This window comes from Pleurodeles waltl, chromosome 10 (genome assembly GCF_031143425.1).
Source record: "Pleurodeles waltl isolate 20211129_DDA chromosome 10, aPleWal1.hap1.20221129, whole genome shotgun sequence".
Taxonomy (NCBI): domain Eukaryota; kingdom Metazoa; phylum Chordata; class Amphibia; order Caudata; family Salamandridae; genus Pleurodeles; species Pleurodeles waltl.
Window position 1 is genome coordinate 387,900,299 of NC_090449.1, and position 20,500 is coordinate 387,920,798.

A 20,500-nucleotide genomic window follows, 5' to 3' on the forward strand; every position below is an offset into this window, starting at 1 on the left:
CCTATTGTGCAGCACCCAACCTTGAATTGCCCACAGATGCATTCCACTAGGCAGACAGTACCACAGTTGCCAACAAAGTGATGTGGCCTATTCCGACCCTTGGATCAGGCGTCTGTCCCCACCCCAAGAAAAACTCTGCCTATTAGGATAGCAACCAACAAATGCCATGGACAGCTGTCACTGTCAATCATCGGGCCCCAGGCCATCCAAGGGCTTCTTTCCTCTGTGGTTTCCCAGAGTGGGGGCTACAGACAGAGAGTCTGCTGCTCTTTTTTCTCTCTCCTTCCTGCCGGTCCAAGGGTGGTAGCCTGAGACTGGTTACTCATCCTGGGACTTCTACCCTGAGGCTTAACAAGAGTCAGGGGTGAGTCCTTCCTCCCTGTGCCCTTTCATCTGGGTCTCTGCACCCTCTGTTTGGAAGTGGTATACCTATATGTCTGAGCTTTCAGGGCACCCTGGGCGGCCACCCCTCTTAACTCTTCTATTACCTATGGCAACTCATTTTAGAGAATACAGTCAATAGGCACCTGGGGATTACCTATGACACTTCTCGTGGTCACCTCCCCACCGCACTTCAGGAATACAAGGGGTTATCGCAGAAAAAGGTCTGCCCCTGGGTGTGGGTTAATCTATATGCATGACCGGTGTATTGTTCTGGGGAAAACAGGCTTTTCACTACTATGATCTGGGTGGCTCTGTGTCCCTCAGAGCAGTGACAAGACCCCCATTCACCTAGACCTGGTGGAAGTGACAAATCCCACCATCAGGTATAACCAGACTACCCTCTGAGTTCACCTACCAACTAACAGAGATTAGGGCAGGGTCTACTTCCTACCCCTGGGTACTACCTACCCTCAAGGTCACATGGATCACCTTTGTAGAGCTCCCACCAATAGGTGCTTCTTTGGACAGACAGAGCTCACTTGCATGTGTCCTAGCTGGGAAGAATCAAAGTAGTGGGGTTAAAAATGGAGTGCCTTGACAACTGCACACCAGAGCCCCACATCTTCTTCTCAGAGGGGGCATGGGAATCATTTCCTTCCCCCTTAATCTGAGACTTGTCTGGATCATCCTCGACCTCCTCCTCACTCTGATGGGGGAACCCAAACCGCCCTTCTGAGGTCAATCCCAGGTATCTTTTTGGACACTGTTGTGCTGACCCAGAGGTCCACCTCCTCAGCAAGCTTTCTGGGGTCAGCACGCTTGCTATCTACTAGATGTTGGCTCAGCTCTGAAAAACAAGCATTGAGCATGTTTGCCCTCAAAGTAAGGTTGTACATCCCAATAAGATCATTCACTTTTCTGACCTCCCATCCAGCCTTTCAGTGTTTTACTGGCATAATCTAAGAAATCCACCTAGGGCTGATTTGGGAACTTGTGGCTACCCCTCAGCCTCTGAAAGTACTTCTCAAGCATCACCCCCAATTTAGCAACAAGTAATGCCTTCATGAGGGCCTACCTAGTCTGATCCTCTGCTTCTACTGTCAGCAGTGTGTCCCTCCCCACTGTAGGCATGTGTTTCAACAACCTACCCTCCCAATGTCCATTTGGGACCATATTCCCCCTGAATGAAACTTCATAAGCAGCAAACCACTTGTCTATATTATCTCCCACAACATGGTTAGACACCAGCTCCTGGGGTATGCATACTCTCACCTCACCGGCAGACACTGTTGGTAACCTGCCACCAACACTGCTGTGTCCTATAGGTTGCCTCGCCTTTAGTTCCAGCTCCCTTGTGATCTTTTCATGCTCTGACAGTAGCTTTTTCTCAGCTAAGGTTCTCTCAGCCCTTATCTCCCCCCTTTTCCAGGTTTACTTTGGCCAATTCTAGCTTGAGCTTTTTTTACTTCCTCCTGTCCTTCAACTACTCTGGGGTCAGGCCCCTGGAAGACATACTGCTCACTGCACGGGCACCAAGTTCCATCTCAGGGATCATGTCATCCTCTTCAGCTGCATGCTGCCTCTTGGGACTGGCATCCACTTTATGTGCCACATCATCCTCTCCATGCTGGTTCTCTGTTACGACTGGCAACTGGTGTTCCTTTAGGAAGGCAGCCTCCTCTCCTGGCAAAGCTCCTTGAGCTTAGTTACAGTGTAGCTCTCCAGGTTGGCAAGCACAAACTCTATCCTTGCAGGCAGGGCCATGGTCACAGTTAGGTAGAGTAAAAAGAAATTTAGAAAAAACAAAAAGGGCCAATAAGAGAGAATTTAAAACTCAAATTGGTCTTAGATATGGGAGGGTAGTGTACACAAAATCTGTATGGTATTGTACAAACACAGGTCCACCAGTGTTAGAAATTGGGTTACTGGTTGAATGGGTGCAAACCCTGGTCAAGCTACAACCACAATTTTTGCTAGGTAAGGCACAAACAAATCAAATTAAACTGTGATCAGCCCCTTTGTAGCATGGCACAGAGCAGTCAGGCTTAACCTAAAGGCAATGAGTACAGTATTTGTGCAACACTGTCAACTGAAAAAAACAAAAAAAACAATCAGTAGAACCAGCGACATGAATTTCTAAAGAATAAAGTGTAAAATAGCACCAAACAGCACATGGCACCAACCTCGGCTATCTCATTGCACTGGACCAGGTCAAAGTCAAATGTTGAGGCCAACCATGATGAAGCATTGGTCAGATAAAGTCTCAAGGTAGTCCCACTGAAGTTTTACCTTCTCAGCTTGGTGCTAAAAGGCCCATTCACATTGGAGAGGGCCGCTAGGGCCAGGGAGAGTTTTGCAGGAGGCTGTCAGTGTGGTGCAAAGAGCAGGCTGGGCATTGTAGATGGGTGGACAAAAGCTTCACATTAGCAGTCCCCTGTGAGCCGTCGTTGCAATGGGAAGAGACGAGCTTTGAGTGCTTTGTGCTGATTTCTGGTGTGATCAGCACGGTCTTGGTGCTAACGGGCCTGTTTGCATTTGCACAGAGCTCAAAAGATTGATTTCAGTGCCCGTGAGCCACTCCAAGGGTCCAAGACCCGAGAGACACCACTTGGTGGTCAGGATGTGGCTGCAGCTGGGTCCAGGGGGAGGTTCACGATGTTGGTGAGCCTTTTAAGTCCCTAAGGCTCCAATCAGGAGGCTAGAAGACTAGCCCTTGGAGTCAGTCTGGGGATCTGTGTTGAAGATTGTTGGAAATTGGGTTATTACATGTGTGGCCAGCACAAATAATAGTTCCTAAATTGTCCTCAGTGGGAACCAACCACCCCATTGTACCATTGTAATGCTTGACACTCACAGGGTAGTGATGTGGAGCAGTCTAAGGCTTACTCAAGGGAGGTGGTGTGGGCTAGGAACCACTAATGACTGGCACACAATAATAATACTCAATGAATGATTGTCCCATCAGTACTTTTTCTTTAAGATAAGTACATGTATCACGCACACACTACTAAATACTATGCAATAATTTACAAATGTACATTGGCAGATGAAACATACCATGGTTGACATTGTGCAAATAATGCTGACCCCTTAGAAGGGTCCCACAGACATTTCTAGAGTGTTCAAACAGTCATTGTGTAATAATGATGTTACTTGGACACAAATCATTGTCATGAATCAACAAACATATGCTATAATCATAACACATATGCCATAATAATGTAAACCTAATTAAAGCATTTCTCAGCAAGGGGTGTTGATGACAACAGCTCCTAGAGAACACCACAATTAAAATAGCATTTTGGGATGTAACCACACAATCAGCCCCTAGAAGGCTGTAACCACATCAAACCAATATGAAGAAAAACATTTCAGAGTATCCATACATTCAGCCTCTAGAGGGTATAATCCACAATTATATCATAAAGTATTACAATTAAATTATATATTTGACCCCTACAGGGTGCAATACATACATTTTCAGGTCTTCCACACCTTTTAATACCTTATTATTCAAAAGGCCCCTAGAGAGCAAAATACTCTCAGCTATAGAGCAAAAGCAGCAGCTATGGGAGAGCTAGGAAATGCAACTAGAACAAGGGAAGGTGATGGTTCTGAGGCCCCCCAACCTAGGGTGGGGATCCAAAAGATGATCCAGGGGGAAAGAGCACATCATGCTGAACACTTTGTCCAATCCTCCTAGGACCACCAAAGGCTGAGTATTGGGCAAAAAAAAGTAAATGAAAGGCCCTACATTGCATTATGGGATGATTTTCCCGAGTGTGGTGAATACTGTACTAACGGCTCTCCTGCTGTGCCATGGAGAGCTGCGGTGCTGTTTTCTTTGTGTATTTTCTTTTTTTATGACGTCCTCCGACTGCGGTGCTCCTACAGAATGGAGGTGCGCAGTCCCACCTCTGTGTACTGGTGGGTGCCTCCCGCTACCCCCAGACACAGGCATGGGAAGTGGGAAGCGCAGGCCATGTGGGGGGGTGCAATGGCACTCCCCCTTGGGTGACATCCAGTCCGTAATTTTCACGGACTTGGTTTCGTTTTCTCCATTGACACCAACATTAAAGTTTTGCAGTAATGAATTGCACTGATTTATTTTTCCTTCTAAAATCTATAAATCCAGTTACACTGATCCAATTTTGTTTGTTTTGGTGTCTAAATTTATATACAATTCTGCTCTTTCTCTACAAATTGGTGGTAGATTTATTTTAAGTAGTGTCTATTACTTATCATCCATGTTGGTGCTCAGAAATGCTTAACACACATTCCTCTATTAAAGCCTGACTGCTCTGTGCTACACTGCCCGGACTGAGCTAAGGGTTTATAAGTGTGCATCCAAAGGACCCAGTTTTGGGTATTGTGAAAGTATTGCCTAGTGAGGCCTAACTACCTTCACTACCTTACACATACATGATAAATATTGACAATTAAATTAACCTCTGCTTGTATCTTGGTGATATGATAGGACACTTCAAGGTGACATCATAAGATACTATGGCCCGTATTTATACTTTTTTTAGAGCCGCATTTGCTTCACTTTTTGACGCAAAAGCGGCGCAAACTTGCAAAATACAATTGTATTTTGTAAGTTTGCGCCGTTTTTGCAGCAAAAAGCAGCGCAAATGTGGCGCTAAAAAAGTATAAATACGGGCCTATGTATATAGTCACCTATAAAGAGCAGTGCCATTATTTCAATACCAGCAAAGGTATTAAACTAAAATCTCTATAGGGAACCTTTTTGTCTTTGGTCCACACCTCTTTTTGAGTTTTCTTAGACATGCAACAAAGGACATAAAATACTCTGCACAAAGTGGGTGTCCAAAACATGAGTAAGTACATCTCTGAACCAGATAAGAACCAGTGCGAACAGTATTACATGCTTGTCAACAGTAGGAAGACATTTGAACCAATAACAGCAGAATGCTCAGTCAAAGTCATGAATGCAGAAGATCATGTTAATCCCTTTCACGGCAGACCAACATGAGAAAGTCCAAGACATCAAAGTCAATGATCTTAGTGCTGAAGGGTCTGAGGCACAGTAGCACCAAGGCTATACCCTCATACATGCACACTGTACTGTGCTTGTAAGGAACAACAGGTTGAAGTATGTTAAGCATTGCACAAAGGAAAACCTCAAAAGGTCTACTGCTGTCAATGGAGGAGGATCCTCTAAAGAATATGGAGATTGAGGATGTTGAATGTCCCTTTCTACTGCCCCAGCCGATCAGTTGTTGGACATAGTTAGACAGAAAAGTAAGTAAAATACAAGTGAAATACAAAAACCGCATTGACCATTTCACATAAATAGTGCACCAGTGAAGTTCAATTTAGTAGCAACATCTGGACCAACCAGCGGATGCCAAAACACTGCCTAAATGACACCATGGCAGAAAGGACCTGCCGGCTGCATGGCAGAGCTCTGTGCCCTCAAGGGTGTAAAACTCTGAATTTGGCAGTTGTGGCAGCTTTGTGCAATCAAGTACTGTGTGGCAAGGAAAAGCAGCTTCTGTACTGCAAGACAGAGCGCTGGTCATCCTGCTCAGAATTCCCTCCCTCACAGCACTTGAAGGAGCATGCAGCACAGCAGGTTTCACACCGGGTAGTAAGTGGTTTGGCTGCCTGTCAGGCTGCTTCATCTTCACCCGGTTGTGGGTCACTGGGCAGGTCTTCCCCTAACTGTTAGCTCTACGTTCTTTGTATTGGATGCAGCTATTGCTGCAGGGTGTGCTAGCTACAAGCTTCATGTAATCCATGTCTAGTCCTACCGTCCGTTGTTGTCCATGATGAAAGGCTTAACTGACAGCATTTGTCTGTAATTTTAGCCTTTCAGCTGAAACACAAAATGTAATTAGGACAGATCAGTTTTCTAAGCTAGATTGAAAGGCATGGACTCTCCTGTGCTCCTAAGGAGGGAGGGGCAGACAGATAAGAAACAGACCTTCTTGCCAGACTGTCTCCTTCCCTAAAGAAATGCAAATGTGCGCAAATGGCAAATCTGCAATTGCAAAGGGGCTTGGAAACCTGCATAGACTTTAATCAAAGGAGTCACTTGCAGCTTTCTGATGACAAAGATATTTTCCTTTTAAAGAGGTACTGTAAGGGTGTTCCAAGGTGAACTGTGGAGTGTGTGGTTTTAACAGGCTGTTATAAAACATTTTAGTAGTAGGTATAACTGTATATTATTGAGATCTGTATTTTAGAAGGACTTTTTTTATTTAACCAAAATGTACTTGTGCATTGTGTAGCAGCCTATATTATGATGTGTGTAGTGCATGCTTAAAATAAGGACTTGCACATTCACAGTTCTTTCAGGGACCTCAATACCTCATAGTACAACAAACATTGGCAAAGCAAATAGTTCTCATCTACGTAAGAATTATTGACTTTGCCAATGTGTTTTATCTATGTTATACACCAGAGAGGCTGCTCTTCATCTTGGCTAAAAGTTAGTGACATAGGTGATCATTACAACCCTGGCGGACGGTGTTAAAGCGGCGGTAAGACCGCCAACAGGCCGGTGGTAAAAAAATTGGAATTGTGACCGTGGCGGAAACCGCCGACAAAGACAGACACTTTAACACTCCGACCGCCACGGCGGTACAAACAAACAGCGCGGCGGTCACCGCCAACAGACAGGCGGAAGACAATGTATCGCCCACAGTATCACAACCTACCAATCCGCCACCTTTTCCAGGGCAGATTCACCGCGGATAAAAGCATGGCGGAAACAGCCATTTTAAAGGGAAAACGGTCACCTCTACACACTCCACGAGGAAGGAAGGCACCATGGAGCCAGAACTCCATATTCTGCCAGTGCTAGTCTTCCTGCTCCTCTACGAGGATCATCAACCCTGCGGCGAAGACCACAGTGAGTACTGCACCTACGACATAGGGGAGGGGGGAGGCAAAAACACAGGGACACACACAACCAACATCCCAACCCCCACCCCGACCCTCAACCACTACAACACACACACCAATGCATATCTATACATTACAGTAACACCCCCAACCCCCCCGGAAGAATGCAAAGACAAAAGGAAATGAGTGGAACCATTGTAATATATCAAAATACAGTAAGCAAATATATACATATATATATATATATATACAATAAACAACTTATACACCACGATTAGTAGCGCAGGTATTGCACCATTCATAGTCCGTGGACCACTGGGCCCAAAATGCATGGGTGAGGCCCACACAAGATACCCGATCCAAACGGAGAGAACACACAAGGGGCATCAGATCAAATTACAACAGGCACCTCAGGGGGAAGGGAAGGGGAGGCACCTCAGCCGGATGAGTGCACCACGCCAGATCCACGAGGGGGCTCCATGCCCATAGATGTATCCTGGGGAGTGCAAAGCCACAGTCTCTCAAGTCTCACAAGTGGCTGGGTTACCCACTGCCATATCCTGGGGAGTGCAAAGCCACAGTCTCTCAAGTCTCACAAGTGGGTGGGTTGCCCACTGCCATATCCTGGGGAGTGCAAAGCCACAGTCTCTCAAGTCTCTACAGTAGGTGGGTTGCCCACTGTTCAATCCTGGGGAGTGCAAAGCCACAGTCTCTCAAGTCTCTACAGTGGGTGGCTTGCCCACTGCCATATCCTGGGGAGTGCAAAGCCACAGTCTCTCAAGTCTCTACAGTGGGTGGGTTGCCCACTGTTCAATCCTGGGGAGTGCAAAGCCAGAGTCTCTCAAGTCTCTACAGAGGGTGGTTTGCCCACTGTAACATCCTGGGGAGTGCAAAGCCAGTATCTCAAGTGGATGCTGTACTCCACTGGTTCTGGAGGGGGACTGGTGCCCAGAGTGCTTCATCCTGCCAAGGACAGACAGAGTGGATGCTGTTCTCCACTGGTTCTGGAGGGGGACTGGTGCCCAGAGTGCTTCATCCTGCCAAGGACAGACAGAGTGGATGCTGTTCTCCACTGGTTCTGGAGAGGGACTGGTGCCCAGAGTGCTTCATCCTGACAAGGACAGACGGAGTGGATGCTGTTCTCCACTGGTTCTGGAGGGGGATGGTGCCCAGAGTGCAGCACACACCCCGTGACTGTCCCAGTTGCGTCACTGCCCCTGCCGCTAATGGGCTAGCGGTGCTTTCCATGGCGGTCTTTGCCCTGTTCAGCGGTCCTTGGCCTGTTCAGCGGTGCTTGAGTTGCCAGTGTCAGACCTGTTCAGCGGTGCTTTCCATGGCGGTCTTTGCCCTATTCAGCGGTCCTTGGCCTGTTCAGCTGTGCTTGAGTTGCCAGTGTCAGACCTGTGTAGTGGTGCTTTCCATGGCGGTCTTTGCCCTGTTCAGCGGTCCTTGACAAGGCGGTCCTTCATTGCCCAGCAGGGCTGTGGCTGGCGGTCCTTCATGGGTCAGCTGGGCTGTGGCTTGCGGGGCCCTCCAGGCCAGCTGGGCTGTGGCTGGCGGTCCTTCATGGGTCAGCTGGGCTGTGGCTTGTGGGGCCCTCCTGGCCAGCTGGGCTGTGGCTGGCGGTGGCCTCCTGGGCATTGACTCTGGCGGTGGCCTACTGGGCAGTGACTCTGGCGGTGGCCTCCTGGCCAGTGACGATGGAGCTGGCGGTGGCCTCTGGGGCAGTGACTCTGGCGGTGGCCTCCTGGGCAGTGACTCTGGCGGTGGCCTCCTGGCCAGTGACTCTGGGGCTGGCGGTAGCCTCCTGGCCAGTGACTCTGGGGCTGGCAGTGGCCTCCTGGGCAGTGACAATGGGGCTGGCGGTGGCCTCCTGGCCAGTGACGATGGGGCTGCTGGTGGCCTCCTGGCCAGTGACTCTGGGGCTGGCGGTGGCCTCCTGGGCAGTGACGATAGGGCTGGAGGTGGCATCCTGGGCATTGACGATGGAGCTGGCTGTGGCCTCCTGGCCAGTGACGATGGGGCTGGCAGTGGCCTCCTGGGCAGTGGGGATGATGGCGGTCTTCTCCGCCGTGCTGCTCCTCCCAGACTTTGGAGATTTCTTCTGCCCCTTCCCCACCTTGGGAGGAGTCACAGCTGAGTCGACACTCCCCTCGGGACCCCTGTGAGCGGCTTTGCTGGCTGGAGTCTTCCCCCTCTCCCGCCGGGCACTGTCCAACTTCTGGTGCTTCACAGGGGGGGGACTGGCTATGCTGTGGCTCCGTGCCACACTGGCTGGTCTGGTGGCCGGTGCACTCCACATACCTGTAACAGGAGATTTTTTGGCTGAGGTGCTAGTACGGGACCTATGAATTGGACAGGGGTGGTGGGGGGAAATAGGTTAACGGTGGACAGGAAACGTTTTTTGGAGACACTGGGATGGGTAGCTGGAGGGGGTTTGGGAGTGGAGGAAGATGTGGTGGTTGTAGGAGGTGTAACTTTTGTGGATTTGGGTGCAGGTGCATGGGCTGGAGGCTGTTGTGAGGTGGATGGCTGTTGGGTGGGTGTGTGCCTGCGTTTGTGTATCTTCGGAGGGGGTGTCACAGACACACTGGGAGAGGACACAGGGGACTTGGAAATGGTAGTGGGGGTGGTGACTGCACATGACCGGGGCGTGGTGGTGGGTGTGCTGGTGCGGGACGTAGCGGCTGTAGCGGTAGTGCATGCAGGTGTGAGTGTAGACGAGACTGGGAGGGAGGAGGGAGACGACGAGGAGGGGGACACAGTGGAGGCAGTGGATGTTGGTGTGTCTGTATGTGTGTGATGCTTGCGTGAGTGCCTGTGGGATGTGTGGTGCTTATGTTTGCCTGAGCTTCCCTTGTGTGGTGAGGTGTGTGCAGGCTGGTCTGATGGTGTGCTTGGGATAGGCTGGGGTACAGGGGATTGGGTCTGGGTGGAGGAAGTTGGAGGGGGGAGGCTAGAGACAGGGACAATGGTTGCCATCAGTGCTGAGGCCAGAGTTTGCAGGGTTCCATGAAGGGCAGCCTGACCAGAATGAATGCCCTCCAGGAATGCATTTGTGTGTTGCAACTCCCTTTCTACACCCTGGATGGCATTCAAAATGGTAGACTGCCCAACAGTGAGGGACCTGAGGAAATCAATGGCCTCCTCACTGAGGGCAGCAGAGGTGACAGGGGCAGGAGCTGAGGTGCTTTGGGCGAAGGTGATGCCCACCCTCCTGGGTGAGCGGGCACAGGGCGAAGGCTGAGGGGCTGCTGGGAGGGCGGTACTGGTAGGGGGGGTGGCGGCTGTACCTGTAGAAGTAGGGGGGGCACACATGTTGCGTCACCACAAGGGAGCTCCCATCGGAGTACGAGTCTGTGTCGCTGGTTGCAGATCCTGTGACCGCTGTGGTGGTCCCCTCGCCCTCCGTCCAACTGGTGTATTCTGAGTCCGTGGTGTGGCCCTCCATGGCCATGTGGGATGCAGCTCCCTCGTGCTCCAGTGCCACTGTACCTCCGCCTGATGATGCTAATGCACACAAGAACAGGGAGACCACAAAAAGGGGGGGGGAACGACAAAAGAAAGACAGGTTGAGTGCATGACTTACCGCTACCGTTGGCAGACAATACAGACACAGCAGCCCCCTGCACTACATCGCGCTGTTGAGCTCTACAGATGCAATTCCTGGGAAATGGCCTACATGGCTATGGCCGACATCTGCACACATAGATGACACAGGGACATGAATACCTGTACTTGGCACTCTACAGAGGTGGGGTGGGGTGCCACCCCACCTGCATTATGGAGGGGCCTGGCCTATGGAACTCGCCCTGGCCTAGGGAAACCCACAGCCCTCCTCCTCACCCAGACAACTTTACTGCGCGCAAAGTCCGCTGAATGATAGTGTACTCACCCCCTTGTGTCTGCTGTGATGCCCTCAGCGCCCATCCAACTCAGGGTAGGCCACCGCCAGGATCCGGAACATCAGGGGGGTAATGGTTCGACGGGCACCCCTCCCACGTTGGGAGGCCATCCCCAGCTGAGCTTCCGCCGTCTTCTTGCTCCAGCGTCGAATGTCCTCCCACCTTTTCCGGCAGTGGGTGCTCCGTCTGTGGTGGACCCCCAGGGTCCGGACGTCATTGGCGATGGCACGCCAAATATCGTTCTTCTGGTGGGCGCTGACCTACATGACATGTACAGGGGAAGAGGAGAAGTCATTACCAACTGCACCGTCAAAGTGAGTGTCCCACATCCCTACCCTTGCCATGTGGCACATGCATTCACAGTCCTTCATGCACGCAGAACTGTGCCCCCTTCTTTCTTACAACCAGTCCTCTCCACACAGGCATAGCCCATACAACATGCTCCCTGTGTACTTACCTGTTGGTCTGGAGGACCATAGAGTAGCGTGTACTGGGGGAGGACCCCATCGACGAGCTTCTCCAACTCCTCTGCAGTGAAGGCAGGGGCCCTTTCCCCGGACACACAATCCATTGTCTCTTCCAGACCGAGGTCACAGCAGCACTTGCAGTGTAGGTCCTCTCCTGTCGAAGATCAGGTATCGAGTGATTCAACAGATAGAAAATGGCGGTGACGTCTGCGGCGGTGACGTCCGCGGCGGTGCTTACCATCACCACCGGCGTACATCGTCATTGGCTCCTGGGACCCATAGGGTCCAATGTTAACAAATGCAGCATTGCGTTGCAGTCTTCAAACGCCTACCGCGACGGTGTACAACGCCAGCGCAGTTACCTCACATCCCATTGTCCCAGTTTAGAGTTCAGGCAGCCGCCATTTCAGGGGCCCACATGGCCTAATTAACAACTGCGTCACACATACCTAGGCCTTGTCTCACAACACAAATACAGGCCACATTTTGTGTATGAATGGTGTTCTGTGTAGACAGTGGGTACATACCTCTGAGTTGTTGACTCTGTGGTCGCTGTTGTCCTTCATAGGCACCGTCCACTGGGACATGTGAGGAGATGGCGGACTCCTCCGGTGTACCGACCGCTGGTGGACCTGTCGACAATGGAGGAAAGAAGTTTGATCATCACCTACAGGTTTGACCGTGCCACAATCCAGGAACTGTGTACCCAGTTGGAGCCTGACCTGATGTCAGCAATCCGCCAAACCACAGGAATCCCCCCTCAAGTGCAGGTGCTATCAGTGCTCCATTTCCAGGCAAGTGGGTCATTTTAAACAACAGTGGCCATGGCATCAGGGATGCCCCAGCCTATGTTTTCCAACGTGTTGTCCAGAGTGTTGTCTGCCCTTCTGAAACACATGCAGAGCTATATCGTTTTCCCTCAGGTGGAGGACTTGCCTACAGTGAAAGGTGACTTCTATGCCCTTGGACATATCCCCAACATCATAGGTACCATTGATGGGACCCATGTAGCTCTGGTCCCCCCCCACAGGAGTGAACAGGTGTCCAGGAACCGGAAGAGTTATCATTCCATGAATGTACAGATGGTATGTTTTGCAGACCAGTACATCTCCCAGGTAAATGCTATGTTCCCTGGCTCTGTGCATGACGCCTACAACCTGCGGTATAGCAGAATCCCTTATGTGATGGGTCAACTCCAGAGGCACCGGGTGTGGCTATTAGGGGACTCTGGTTACCCCAACCTGTCATGGCTACTGACCCCAGTGAGGAATCCCAGGACCAGGGCAGAGGAACGCTACAATGAGGCCCATGGACGGATTAGGAGGGTGATCAAACGCACCTTCGGTCTCCTGAAGGCCAGGTTCAGGTGCCTCCATATGACAGGTGTTTCCCTATTCTACTCACCAAAGAAGGTGTGCCAGATCATCGTAGCCTGCTGTATGCTTCACAACTTGGCTTTGCGACGACAGGTGCCTTTTCTGCAGGAGGATGGTCCAGATAGTGGTGTTGTGGCAGCTCTGGAGCCTGTGGACAGTGATGAAGAGGATGCAGAGGAAGAAGACATTGACAACAGGGACTCAGCCATCCAGCAATATTTCCAGTGACACACAGGTGAGAAAACATTCCTGCCTACTACAAGTACTTTAACACTTCTTCCTCTATCCTGTCTGTCGATTTCAACCAGTATATGGTCACTGAGTTGTACTTTTCCCTTACGGTTTCACAGGTGTGGTTTCCAACGTGTGTCATCTGCTTAGATTCCTCATGGACCTGAGATGTGTGACATAGGTATGTTGACATTAAATTAGAAAAATAATTTTGTCACTGTCATTGCTAATACACAATTTCGAAATCACAGACTGACTCCAGATTGTTTTGTGCTTCAAGGGTGTTTATTGAAGTGCTCAATATTGGAGGGGGTTGTAAAATGGTGAGGGGTGATGGTGGAGGAATGTCCATGGCAGAGTCCAGTCTATCAGTCTCACAGGTGCATTGCCCATTTGGGCATAGGAAGTGGAGCTGGGGCAGTTGCAATATGGACAGGGTTACAAAGTGGGACAGTGGTTTGACAATCAGGGTGGTCTCATTTCTTGGCGGGGGTCTTGGCATCGTGCTCTGTCTTGTTCCTGGATCTCAGGGACCGCTTGTGGGGTGGTTCTCCGTCTGCGGGGGGGTGCTGGTCCTGTGGCGGTGCCTCCTATCCACTAGCGCCGGCGGAGGTGGTGGGCAGTTCATCCATGCTAGTGTCAGGGGCCCCTTGTAGTGCCACAGTGTCCCTTCTGGTGTTAAGTATTTCCTTCCGCACCCCTACGATGGTGCCCAGGGCAGAGCTGATGGTTCTGAGTTCCTCCCTGAACCCCAAATACTGTTCCTCCTGCAAGCGCCGGGTCTCCTGAAACTTGACCAGGACTGTTGCCATCGTCTCCTGGGAGTGGTGGTATGCTCCCATGATGGAGGAGAGGGCCTCGTGGAGAGTGGGTTCCCTTGGTCTGTCCGCCCCCTGTCGCACGGCAGCCCTCCCAGTTCCCCTGTGTTCCTTTGCCTCCGTCCCCTGGACCGTGTGCCCACTGCCACTGCCCCCAGGTCCCTGTTGTTGTTGGGGTGGTGGGTTATCCTGGGTTCCCTGTAGTGGTGGACACACAGATGATTGATGTGTCCTGGGGATGGAAGTATGGGCCCGCTGGGTGGGTGCTGTGCTGGTGTTACCAGAGGGTGGAAGGTCTGTGGTGGGCTGTGCCTGCATGAGGGGAACCGACTGTCCCGAGGCCCAAGATGGTCCGGGCTGGTCATCTGGATCCAGTTGGACAGAGCTGCTGTCATCACTGCGGGCCTCTTCTGTGGGTGGGGTGGAGATGTCTGGACCCTCCTGTCTGGTGACGTTAGGTAGTGGTCCTGCAGGGGTGTAAAAGCATGATTATTGCATCTGTGTGTGTCATGGTGTGCAAGGGGTGGGCGACCGTGTACCCCAGTGCTAGCATTCCTGTGTGGGGGCTTGTGTGATGATGGTTGAGGGGGGTGTTATGGGTATGTGCAGTGGGCATGCTTTAGTGATGGGTGTCCATGCTTTGTTGTGTCATGCAGGGCTTGGTGTTGGGATGTGTGGTTTGTGTTATTAGTACATTTGTGAGGAGTTGGAGTGATGGGGGAGGGGGCGAGGGTGGGGGTCTGTGATAGCATGCAGGAAGGGTGGGGGATATGATAGTTAAACGTTTGACTTACCAGACTCCATTCCTCCACCGACTCCTGCGAGGCCCTCAGGATGCAGAATCGCCAAGACCTGCTCCTCCCATGTTGTTAGTTGTGGGTGAGGAGGTGGGGGTCCGCCGCCAGTCCGCTGTACCGCCAGGTGGTGTCTTGAGACCACGGAACACACCTTCCCCCGTAGGTCATTCCACCTCTTTCTGATGTCGTCCCGATTTCTTGGGTGCTGTCCCACTGCGTTGACCCTGTCGACTATTCTTCGCCATAGCTCCATCTTCCTAGCTATGGAGGTGTGCTGCACCTGTGATCCGAATAGCTGTGGCTCTACCCGGACGATTTTCATGACCCTGAGCTCCTCCTTCGAGAACCTGGGGTGTCTTTGCCGTGCCATGGGGTGGTGTGAGTGATGTGTGGGGTGGTGTGTGTGGTGATAAGTGTGGTGATATGTAGTGGTGTGTGGTGTTTTGTGTGTGGAAGTTGTGTGGGTGATGGTGTTGAGTGCCTGTGGCTGCTAGTTTGTGGATGGTGGTGTCTCTCTCTGGCCTTCTTTTGGAAATATTTGGTAGTAGGGGTTTGTGGGTGATGTGGGTCTGTGTTTTATATTGTATTGAGTGTGTGGGAGTGGTGTGTGTATGTGTATCAGGTGTGTGGATTTGGAATTGTCCAATGTGGCGGTGTTTTGTATGTGTGTGTGTATTTTGAGCGCGGCGGTGTGTACCGCCAATGGAATACCACGGTTGAAAGACTGCTGCGTGGATTCATGGGTCGTGATAGCATGGGCGTATTTCTGTTGGCGTGACGGTGGAGGTTTTGTTTCCGCCAGGTCACTGACCTTTGGTGTGGCGGACCTGTGTGGGTGTCTGAATTTTGTCAGATTTCGAGATGTGGGTCGTAGTAGTTGTGGCGGAATTCCGCGGCGGCGTGTTGGCGGTCTTCTGCACGGCGGTAAGCGGATTTTACCGCCAATGTTGTAATGACCCACATAGTGTTGTTGAGTGGAGTAGAGTGGCATAGTGGCAGTGGCGTAGAGTACAGCGATGCAGATAGAGTGCAGTGGGGTACAGTGCAGTTGTTTAGAGTGCATTGACATGAAGTGTAGTGATGTAGAATGCAGGGCATGGAGTGGTGTGGGGCAGAGTAGAGTGGCATAGAGTGTAGTGGAGTAGAGTGGCATATAATAGAGTGTAGTAGTGTAGACTGGTACAGTGTGGTGTGGGGCAGAGTAGAGTGGCATAGAGTGTAGTGGAGTAGAGTGGCATATAATAGAGTGTAGTAGTGTAGACTGGTGTAGTGGCATAGAGTGCAGAGTAGACTCAAGTGGCATAGAATGGAGTGGTGTAAAGTTGTGCAGAAAGGAGTAGTGTAGAGTGGTGAAGTGCAGAGTAGAGTATAGTGCTGGAAAGTGCACTGGCATAGAGAGGAGTTATGCAGGGTAGAGTGGTATAGAGTGCAGTGGAAAAGAGTGTTTAGGTGCTGAATGCAGTAGTCTAGAGTAAAATGGTGTAGAATAGAGAGGTGTAGAGTATAGTGGTGGCCAGTGCAGTGTTGCACAGTAGAGTGTCAGACTGCAGTGTTGTATAGTGGAGTAGAGTGGCATGGAGAACAGTGGCATAGAGTACAGTGGTGAGGAGTAGAGTACAGTAGCATATAGTGTAGTTGTTTGAGTGCATTGGCGTAGAGTGCATTGAAGTAGAATGCAGTGGTTTAGAATGCAGTAGGGATCGTGGCGTAAGGTGTAGTGGTATAGAATGCAATGGCGAGGAGTGCAGTGGCATAAAGTAGATTTTTTCACAGTAGAGCAAAGTGGCGTAGAGTGGAGAGGTGCAGGGTAGAGTGGAGTTGCTTAGAGTGGCATAGAGAGTAATGGCATACAGTAAAGTGGTGTAGAGTGCTTTGGCATCGTGTGCAGTGGTGCAGAGTAGATTAGAGTGACGTACAATGTGTTGATGTAAGGTGCAGGGGCATAAAGTTGAGTGTTACAGAGTAAACTGCACTAGCATAGAGTGTATTAGCATAGTGTGCAGTGGCATACAGTGCAGTGTTGCAGAGTGGAGTTGTGCCGAGTAGATTGGTGATTCCTAGACTGGAGTGGTATAGCACGCAGAGGTACACAGTGCAGTGGTGTAGACAGGCGTAAAGTGCATTGGCATAGAGTAGAGTGGTACAGAGTAGAGCAGAGATGCTAAGCATGAAGTAGCATAGAGTGCAGTGATATAGAGTGGAGTGGTTTAGAGTGGAGAAGAGTGCAGTGTCTCACAGTGCAGTAGCATGGAGTGGTTTAAAGTGGAGTGGTACAGAATAGGGTGCAGTGGATTGGAGTGGTGCAGAGTAGAGTGGAGAGGAGTATGCATGGTGTGGTAACACACTGCCATTACAGACAACATGTTTTGATTGAAATGACCATTACATTTACATGGATATACAGTTTTTCAAATAAAACTATACAGTGCACAGACGATGATTTGTGGAAATTTCTTCACCTAATGTAATGATTTGTTTTAATCATATAAAGGTATTTGTTTCAGCACAGTTCAGAATTAACAAAAATATGTTTCATTTGTACTCCTAATTCGGATATATTCTGAATTTTATTTAAATGTTGTCATGTGATGGAAAAAAACTCTTTCCTACCCCCAGTATCCAGCAAGATTATTTAATAAATCCTCTCACTTTGAAGTCCGGGAAAGAAACTTAAACACTAAAGGGCTCATTATGAGTTTGGAGGGTGGCAGAGGCCGCCCCCCAAAATCTTTAGGAAGGAAAACCGCCACTCCGGTTTTCTGCCCTATTATGAGTTTTCCGCTGAGCCAGCGGGAAACTCGCCACATTATTGACACTGGCTTGTGATCGAGCCGGCGGCAATGTTGCGGTGCGTCGGGTGTGACACCACCCATCACGCTTTTCACTGCCCGTAATTTGGGCAGTGAAAAGTGCAACGGGCTGTCCAAAGGGCCCCTGAACTGGCCATGCCAAATGCATGGCCCCATGGGGCCCCCAGCACCCCGGCACCCCATTTCCACCAGCCTTTGCATGGTGGTGGGACCCCCATGTAAAAGCAGGCGGAGAGGGGGGACTCGTAACCCCAGGGCAGTGCTGCTTGTTACCAGGCTGCACACAGCATAAGTCTCCCATGCGCAGCTCGCACACATATGCACGTGTGTGTGCACATGTGTTCACGTGTACCAAGCCAAGTGCCCCCTACCCCTGCAGTGTTGCAGTGGCCTTATCTTAAAAGGCGGGCACTTGTGGTACACATGTGCAGTCAGTTTATTGGGTGATTACCGTGGGTGAGACACCGGTAGTAAGGCTCACTCACAGTGAAAAGTCCACAAACCAGGAGATCAAAAAAGTAAAAACTACAGGCATACTTCTATAGCAGAACCCAGTGCAACAAAGTAAAAAAATTGCAGGTCCAGTTCTCCTTCCCCAAGCAAGAGGGAGTTGTTGTTGGTTTCAGGATGTTGGTGAGCCTTTAATGTGACTGAGGCTCCAATCAGAAGGCCAGGAGGCTAGCCCTTAAAACACTCTGGGTTGCTGGGTTAAAGATGAAATTGCAGCTCCAGTTCTCCTACCCCAGGCAAGAGGGCAGCAGGTCAGCACACCAGGGCAGCAGTTAAATGAGCAGCAGTCCCGAACAGTGGCATTCCTTGTAGCAGCATAGCAGTCCTTCTTCTTGGCAGTGTGTCCACAGGTCCACAAGTGTACTGAAAAGTTAGTGTCTGAAGGCCTACTTTTATACCCTGGTGCCCTGCTGCTGGAAGGTGGGAGAAGCTTTTAGACAGTGGCTTTGAAGCGTATGGAATTTGCTCCCTCCCTTCACTCGAGGCTGACTGAGGTGACACTACAGGGTCATTAGGTCCTTCTTGTGATAGCGGAGCACAGACCATTCAATTCTAGGTAGAATTATGCTCAGTGCTCAGCTCAGTCATCCCATCCTGCTACTGGAAAGCCCGTTCGGGTACACTGAATCCCTCTATTGTGTGACTGTCTGGGAGAAATCCACAAAATCTGTCAGTTACACACTTACATCCGGTCAGGTGGCCTAGGCCAGGAAATAGGCACAGAAGGGCTAAGAGAAGGAAAATGCCAATTTTCTAAAAGAGTCATTTTTATAAATGTAAGCAAAAAACCTGACTTCACCAGTAAATATGGTTCATCGCCACAATTCCAAATACACCAAACATGATGTAGCTACCAGCTCCCAATTGGAAATTACAGCTTATTTAACATAATAAGGAATCCCCAATGTTATACAAAGGGAGTGTTAGGCCTCACAGTAGTGAATAATGAAATTAAAAGTACATGTCCAACCTTTTAATTACACAGCACCCTGCCCTATCACTACCTGGGACCTACCTTAGGAGTGACTTACATATGTAATAAAAGGCGAGTTTAAGGATTGGCAGGGGAGTTAAAGTGTCAATTTGACATATCGGCATGGCCGTTTAAAACGGCGATTAGGCTACACTTGACATGTTTTAAAGAGCTCCTAAAGTAGGTTGCACAATAAGTGCTGCAGGATCGCTAGTAGAAATTAATTTACAGCCCTTGAGTATATGGTATACCTCTCTACAAGGGACTTACAAGTTAACTAAATATTCCTATTAGGTAACCATGTTTAAGGGGGTTGAGTACAAGCACTTCAGCACATGGAAGCAGTGATAAAGTGCACAGAGTCCTAAAGCCAAAAAAAACTATGTCAGCAACAAAGTGGAGGGTAAAGGCAAAATGTTTGTAGAAGACCCTGTAGAGAGGGCTAGGTCCAACACCTGAGCAGAATTTAAAAAGAAGTGTGAAGAAAGCAAACCAGATTGATTTTCATTCTGGCAGAGGCACCACCACTAATCTCTTAGCAATTCAATCTTAATCGAGGAGAGCCAAAGTTAAAAAAATACCCTGCTGTGTGCTTGCTTTGTGGACATAAAATCTACCTTTGACATAAATCAGTGGGGTATTCTCCTAAACCTCCTAAGTGCAATTCAATTACTGTATTCCAATACCTGAATGAGTATAAAACCAGATGAAGGAACTCTAACATTTAAATACATATGAGGTGGTTTAAATTAAGGATGTGTTTTGCACCCCTTGTTATTCAACATATACATAGTTGACTTAAATTATGCCATCAGTATAGCAAACTCCCATGCACCCTGACTTGTGCAACAGTCGTTATCAAGCCTGCTATATGCTGATGATGACATTGTTCTCTGGAGAAAAACTGCAATAGGCCTGCATAGGTTAATTACTGCCTTTGCAATCTATATCATGAAAACAGAATGATAGAATAGAAAGAAACATAAAAAAGACAAAGTGGTGTATTTTGGTTTCTACCTCAAAAAATTTGGTTGGGGGGCTAGAGGAGAAAATAGATAGCTTCTAGGGAGTTCTTTTTGACAATCAATGCACTTATAAGGGACACCTTTAATCTTTAAGGAAATATGCAAGGCTCTTAACATTTGTGTTTAGATTCTTGCACAGTAAAGTGTAATCCATGGTTGTAGCCTCTCCTTACAGTAATAAACAGAAAATTATTCCATCTCTAGTTTATGGATTTTAAATCATGTGGGGGCAAGATTAGAAGGTGCTGGAAGTCTTACAAGCAAACCTTTATATACAGTTATTCTCTATTCTGAATAGCAACTAGCCCAACAGGAAACCTTCATGAAATTT